The following is a 7,614-nucleotide window of genomic DNA, read 5'->3' as shown; positions in this document are numbered from 1 at the left end:
CTGTCAAAAGCATCTGAAGCTGAATCAATGTTGTGGCACAGACGCATGGCCCACATTCACTACCGCAAAATGAATTACATTATTAAAAATGAGATAGTGAAAGGGGTTCCATTGCTGAGGTTTCAAGTGGAAGATAAATGTCCTCCATGTCAAAAGGGAAAACAACACAAGAAACCTCATAAGTCTAAAACAGTAAATTCCATTAATGCCCCTTATGAATTACTTCACATGGATTTATTTGGTCCAGTGAACGTAAGGAGCATAGGTGTAAAGTACTACTGTCTTGTTGTCACTGATGATTACTCACGTTATTCATGGGTTTTCTTTTTAGGTACAAAAGATGAGACAGCAGAAATGCTTATTGATCTTTTTACAAAATTGGAAAACGTTCATGATGCAAGGATCAAGAGGATAAGGAGTGATAATGGCATGGAGTTCAAGAATCGGATTCTTGATCTCTACTGTCTTCGAAAGGGAATTGAACATCAATATTCCGCTCCTTACACTCCTCAACAAAATGGAGTCGCTAAGAGGAAAAACAAGACGTTGATTGAATCCGCTAGGACGATGCTTTCAGATTCAAAGCTACTAGTTCTTTTCTGGGGAGAAGCTGTGAATACAGCTTGCTATGTCCTAAACAAAGTTTTAACCGTTAAACGTTTTAACAAAACTTGTCATGAGTTGATGTTTAACGAAAAACCAAACTTAACAGGCTTTGAACCATTTGGATTACCCTGCACCATTGTGCGAAACAAAGATAAACAAAAATTCGGTGAGGTGGCAGATGAAGGCTACTTTCTAGGCTACGTGCCTGGCACACCGAATAAAAAGGTTTTCAATCTAAAAACTGGTAGAATTGAGGTTGTTTTCAATGTAGAAATTACTTCTTACAAACCTCAACAATCAACGAGTGGTCCTGCTATATTATATGATTATGACAGTGTGTTTAAATCATTTAATATTCCAGAGGTTTCTGATGCAGATGCTTCTCAGCTGATTCAAACAGTGATTGGTGAAGACGATGAAGGCGAATTTATGCCTAGATCGAATGTAGATATGTCAGATGCTCCGGAAGCTTCTCAAGGTGCTGCTGATGATGATTCAAGTGATAGTGAACCCGAACCCAACCAGGGGAGGATTTCATTAATCCGTTTGCTAATCAGTATATTCAGGGGGAGGTTGGATCAAACTTGGGTGATAATCTAGAAGTCGATGTTGTTGCTACTACACGAGCAAATAGAGATCATCCAGTTGACATGATACTTGGAGAACCTACTGCAGGTGTTCAGACTAGAAGTAGCATAGCAGTGAATTCTGGGTTATTTGTTTCGATTGAGAAGACTGGGATAGTGAACGAGTGCTTGTATAGTTGCTTTATTTCTCAAGAGGAGCCGAAGAACATTCATATGGCTCTTAAAGACAATTCATGGGTTGAAGCTATGCAAGAGGAATTGGCCCAGTTTGCTAAGTTGAAGGTTTGGGAATTGGTGGACCTTCCTAAAGGTGAGAGAGAGATTGGCACTAAATGGGTATTTAGATGCAAGAAGGATGAAAGAGGTATTGTCACACGCAACAAAGCTCGGTTGGTTGTCAAAGGTTTTAATCAGCAAGAGGGGATTGATTACAATGAGGTGTTTGCACCAGTGGCGAGGTTGGAGGCAATTCGCTTGTTTCTGGCTTTTGCTTCATTCAAGGGCTTAAAAGTTTACCAACTAGACGTGAAGAGTGCATTTCTTTACGGGAAAGTCCAAGAAGTGGTGTATGTCTCACAACCAGATGGGTTCGTTGATCCAGACTATCCAGATCGAGTGTACAAACTTGATAAGGCATTGTATGGGTTACATCAAGCTCCCAGGGCGTGGTACGAGACACTGTCTACACATCTGCTCAAGAATGGTTTCTCGAGATGTTTGTTTTATAGTATACAGATTGAAGCAGTTTGTTGATGCGAAGTTGCTGTGAAGAGAGGAGGAGTTTGTTGCTGCTTGGTAGAATCCTCCTTCTACAATGCAAAATGGATGTTGTGAAGACTTACATGGAATGTTGAATCAAAACTTGGAAGATTTGGTGATTGGATGCATCAGCTTAGGGGGACTCTTCTGTTGCTGACAGAATTCATGTTGAAGCTGACGCTATCCAAAGACCAAAGACTGCGAGATTCTGAAGACTAAAGTTTCCTTTGCAAGCTATTGTCAAGGGGGAGTTTGTTGGTGCATGTTATGTGACAACAGCTTTGGATTGGTCTTTGGATATTAAACAGAAGATTGGATCATGAAGGCTTAAAGAAAAACGAGTTCTATGAAGCCCAATCAAGTCCAAGTTTGTATTAAGTCTATAAGGCCCAAGTTTATGTAATGGTAATATGGGCAAAGCCCAAATTCGTAGGCTTTGGCTGTGTGTATATAAACAGCCTTAGTCTTGAGTTTTAAGTGTAGACACTTAGACACTTGGAAAGACATCTTAGACATAATAGACACTTTGAGAAAGCATTCCAGTTTGAGAGGTTAAGAACAAAATAGAAATCGGCTGTTAGGTTCTTGGAGATCTTAGTGATTGTAAAACGTTTTCTAAAGGTTTGATAATCACAGAAGATCAGTTGGAAAAGCTTGTGCGTTTGTGTGTTCAAGTTCTTATTCTTCAACATATTCTTGTTTCTGTATTAGAAGGTTTATCAAGGGGATTCCGCACCCTTGATAGATTAACAGTCTTGTTACGATCCATATGGGATACGGGGACTTACAACTTGGTTCAAAACCAAGTACAATTACTTTTGGTGGGAACTCAGATGATGCTATTAACTTAGGTGATGGGTTAAGATATCAAGAATTGACGGAGAGGATAACCAATTAGAGTCATCACTAGATGAAATCAAAGATATGCTGTAGACTTTGGTGCAAAACTCCAGAAGTCCACCCACAAATGTAGAAATTGCAAAAGAAATATGGACTCATGCAAGCATGTATCTACAACTTCAAAAGTAATCTGTTGATACAACTCATAACATGCACATGGAGCTTATCAAAAACATGGTGGAAGATAGGTATAATGATACTTAAGTAGAGACTAGGGCCCTTAAAGGCCATCTTCTCCAAACCACAACTACTGCTCTCTCTCCCCAAATACACAGACGATGATGTCAAAAAGGGGGAGAATGACATCATGGGAAAACTTCCTCCTCTTGTCAAGAAAGCTCAAAAGAGACCTAGCACATCTATAGCCAAAAAGGCTAAAGCAGATGCACTTGGGTAAACCTTTATATGGTGGATTTGGGTAAAAGAAGTTTACATGTGGTTGATCTAAATTTGGTTGATCAGTGACGACGATGAAAGTTTGCATGTGATTTATATAAACGTTATTATATGTGTATCTCTAACGTTAGTGTTCTTTCTATAAAAGTTTACATGTGATTTGTTTTGATTCTGAATTTGGTTGATCAGTGGCAATGATGATGATAAGTGCAAGAATCTCGAAATTCAAAAACCCTAAATATTGTTAAAAGTTTCAATTGAAGCTCATACATCAAGGTATATTATATGTGTATCTCTTACAATATTTACTTGTTGAAATTGAAATATGATGTCTTACAATGAAGCATAGATATCCATTTTCGATTTAAATCAACAATTATATTTGTGTGTGCTTTGTGGTAGGCACTGGTGGCTGAAAATGATTGCCTTGTGTTATTTTGATTTCATACACAACTATGCAGTTTCATTAATATGTGCTTCTATAATTGTATTTTTATATGAGTTGGGGGTTTTGTTGATAACAACTTTATAATTGTTATGACGTTTCGGTTTGAATATGTGTTGGATACTTTTCTGAATAAGATGCATGTACCTTAAAGTTTGTAGTCAACATACAACTATAAGAGAATCTATGAAAAAACCTTTGAATACAATCAACAGATTTTGGCGCACTTCATAAAACTCACATGAATCGTTTGTAAACGTTTAACATCTTTCTAAAAAGTGGGTTAGAAAAATAATTAAAAGGACTTATATTGATGAGTGTACTCATTTTATTTCTAAAGAACGTGTTAGAAATGGTTTAATATATAAAAACCAAATATTTTGAATGTTTGTTAAATGTTAAGTTCATATGAGCACATTAGAATCGGTTATCTTAAAAGCTACTATTTTTAACAATTTGTAATCGCTTATTTTCTAACAAGCAGGTTTGAAATGGTTTGAATATGATAAATCAAATATTAAAACAATGTGTATTCTTTTTATTTTTCGAACGAGTGAGTTTGAAACTGTTTTATTTAATAAACTATTATAAGGTTTATTGTCTTAACGTGTAATGAAAACATAAATGTATATAGTTTCATTTTAAAACACTTGCAAAAATGTGAAATGTTTTGAACGAATAAAACATGTCTTTGCGATTTATAAATGGTTCGATGATTCCACGAAAAGTATAATGTCTAGAATCATATAATAGTCCCGGAAAGACTATTTGGTGGAAAACAACTCGATGTTGTTATGTACATAATAAGTTGTTTAACCACAAGTGAGTAGTTAATTATAAACAACTTTATATTTTCGAAAACTTGTGATAATTCAAGCGTAGAGTTCCAATTTATGTGTTTTATTGAGGGAGTATCTCAAAACATGACACAAAACTAATAGTCCCGGAAAGACTATTTGGTGGAAAACAACTCGATGTGGTTATGTACATAATAAGTTGTTTAACCACAAGTGAGTAGTTAATTATAAACAACTTTATATTTTCGAAAACTTGTGATAATTCAAGCGTAGAGTTCCAATTTATGTGTTTTATTGAGGGAGTATCTCAAAACATGACACAAAACGATATAATTGCGATTATTTTGGTCAAAAGTGTTGAAGATAATGATACTTTAGTATTTGATGTTTAGATATCATTGGTCTATCCATTTTAAATATGTTTGCATTTTATTTTATCATTGATGATGAACTATATTTTAGGTTTATTTCACATAAACAAGGGGGTCAAAAGATAAATATATAAAAGAATTGCAAGAAGTATATTTATTTGGACTACTAATAATTTGGCAAATTAAGAAAGGATACACATTTTGACGCAAAGTGTAAGAAATGATTTACGCAAACACAACGAACGGGTTGTGATCATGACTTATGCAATAAGTCATAAATAAAACATCAAATGTATGACGACATCATGGTGAGTGGTTTGAGATTAAATACATGAAAGAAATATATGTTATTATTGTAAATAATTTTAATATTATCAAATTTATTATGGAAAATCACAATAGTGATGGACTTATAGATGCTTCTATCACCATACATGTTGTTTGAACTATGTGGAGGATTTGTCCTTAAATTTGGGAGAGTATCCCATTACATGGTTTTCAAGGTAACAACAATGAAAATGTATAAATCGCTTTAGGAAAACGGGAATGCCATTTCCTTGAGTGTCAATATAGCTGACTATATTATAAGACTTTAGTGATCTACACAAATACCATTCATCGTGTTTGGTGATGAATGTGTTCTATAGAATGACTTGGATTAAGGCTTATGTATAAAGTCCTTATGAGTCAATAGCGCAGCCTTAGAGATTAAAGGCAAACAAGTTGTGATCCTAACAGATGAAGTTAACTATGGTTTTCGAGACCTTCCTAGAAACCGAGGTTTGGAAGGTAAAATAAAATTTCATTATAGTGTCTAAACTAAGAAATGAATGTTCATAAGAGGTAGCGAGTTATCTCTTAAGGTTGTGAAGAATCAGAATGATGCATCTTCTATTCGCATGCTTGAGTATTGTGGTCTAAAACATTCTAGACTAATACTTGTTCATTTAGATGCTCGACGGAGATTAAATTAACTTTTAACATTCAAAATATGTTATAACATAAGAATGAGTTTTGTGCTTAAACCAAACTATAAATATGACTTCACTTCAGTCCAAAGGAATCAATCAAACTTGTTCAAAGCGCAAGCGATGCGGGAGGGGGTGAGTGCCATTTAAGAAACAATCCTTTAGGGTATGTAGAAATGGTAGTTGAGAAGTTGTCCCATACTTGAAATGAAAGGGAGAACCTTTCATCACCCTATTTGGATGTTATGCAATAACACTTAAATGTGGGCGGTAACTTGCATTTGAAGGTTTATCAATATGGAGTTTACAAATCCATATAGATATTATAAACACATGACCAAGTGGAGTACACAATGGTTATATAGTCAATCGATTTGATTGGACTCGAATGCCAATTGTGTTGGTGCATTTCATCTGTTGACTTCGTTTTGAATCAAGTCATAGTATTAGAATGTTAGATCAGGGCACGTAGTACGAGAAAATAGAAGATTGTATAGGTTTTTAGGAGTAGGTTCGCTCATTTGGACTTGTGTGGTTCGCTTATTTGTCAAACAGTGTGGTCCGCTTATACTACCAAGGTTGGTCCGCTTATTCAGACATGGTACCTTGGGGCAGACCAGCTTGCCTATATATAGCCATATGAGCGGTTCATTTGTAACGATTAGTCGAAACTCGTACCGAGGTGCTGCCAGATCGAGATTGTACTAGAATCTGTTATATATCAATAGAAAAGGTGTTTAAAGTGATATTCAAGCTGTTCCTGAATCAAATAGTTGTTTTCCGCACCTGTATTTGATAGAATTACCTCTGATCGACTCGTTCGGGTCGCAGAACGATCCTACAATTGGTATCAGAGCTTCAGGAGGAGGAGTTCTACAAAGAATAGCTGAGATTCTTCAAAATTTCTATCTTCTACACCTTCTTTCTCTGATTCAGACACTTTCAACGGTCGAAATCAGCTCAAAATCTCAGGGATTGTGCGCAACTACACAGAGACAAACCCTTGAAAGTTTGGTGTCGAAACTCGAAGGAAAAATGGGTCAAAATGATGTCCGAAGTAGGTCCGCTTTTCTGAACAGGTCATAGGTCCGCTCCTGTGAACCCCACTGGTCCGCTCAAAGTGACAGTTTCAACCAGGTTCGCGCCAAAATTTGTGTCTGGTCCGCTCTTAGGTACAAAATTCAGGAGGTCCGCTTGAAATTTCTTGTCAGGTTCGCTCGAAGTGACACTGGGATACACATCCGCTCAAAGGGTTTAGTTTGGTTCGCTCTTGTGACCATTTGTTAGTCTGGTTCACTTTTATCGACTGAATCTGGTCCGCTCATTTGTCATTTGGTAGATCTGTTCAAGTGAACTTGTCTGGTCCGCTTTTCTGTCTAGCAAAGGATTCGCTTTTGTGTACTGCTTAAAATACTTGTTTCGCTTTTACGGCTGTTAGTGAATTTTTCGGAAAAGTTCGATGGACGAGGAATTTTTCAACGCATTCGCTACCCCGGTAACCCCAATCACTTTGGCACAAAATACGATGCTCGAGAACGAAATGGGCACGATGCAAAAACCACCAAGACTCATGAACATTGAAGAGTATAAGGGTTGGGAAGGTCGGTTTGAGAACTGGGTTCAAGCAAATTATCTTGATGCTTGGGAATGCGTGGAGACAAAATATGTTCGACCTTTGAATGACGATGAAGAACCTGTTCCAATCAAAGATCTTTCTGCTGACGCTAGGAAGAAGTACAAAGATGAGAAAATGATGCTTAGTCTTCTTCAACAGGCAGTGAAGGA

The sequence above is a fragment of the Helianthus annuus genome, chromosome 6 (assembly GCF_002127325.2).
Source record: "Helianthus annuus cultivar XRQ/B chromosome 6, HanXRQr2.0-SUNRISE, whole genome shotgun sequence".
In the NCBI taxonomy this organism is placed as follows: domain Eukaryota; kingdom Viridiplantae; phylum Streptophyta; class Magnoliopsida; order Asterales; family Asteraceae; genus Helianthus; species Helianthus annuus.
The sequence above is the reverse complement of the archived record's forward strand: the minus strand, read 5'-3'. Positions refer to the sequence as shown.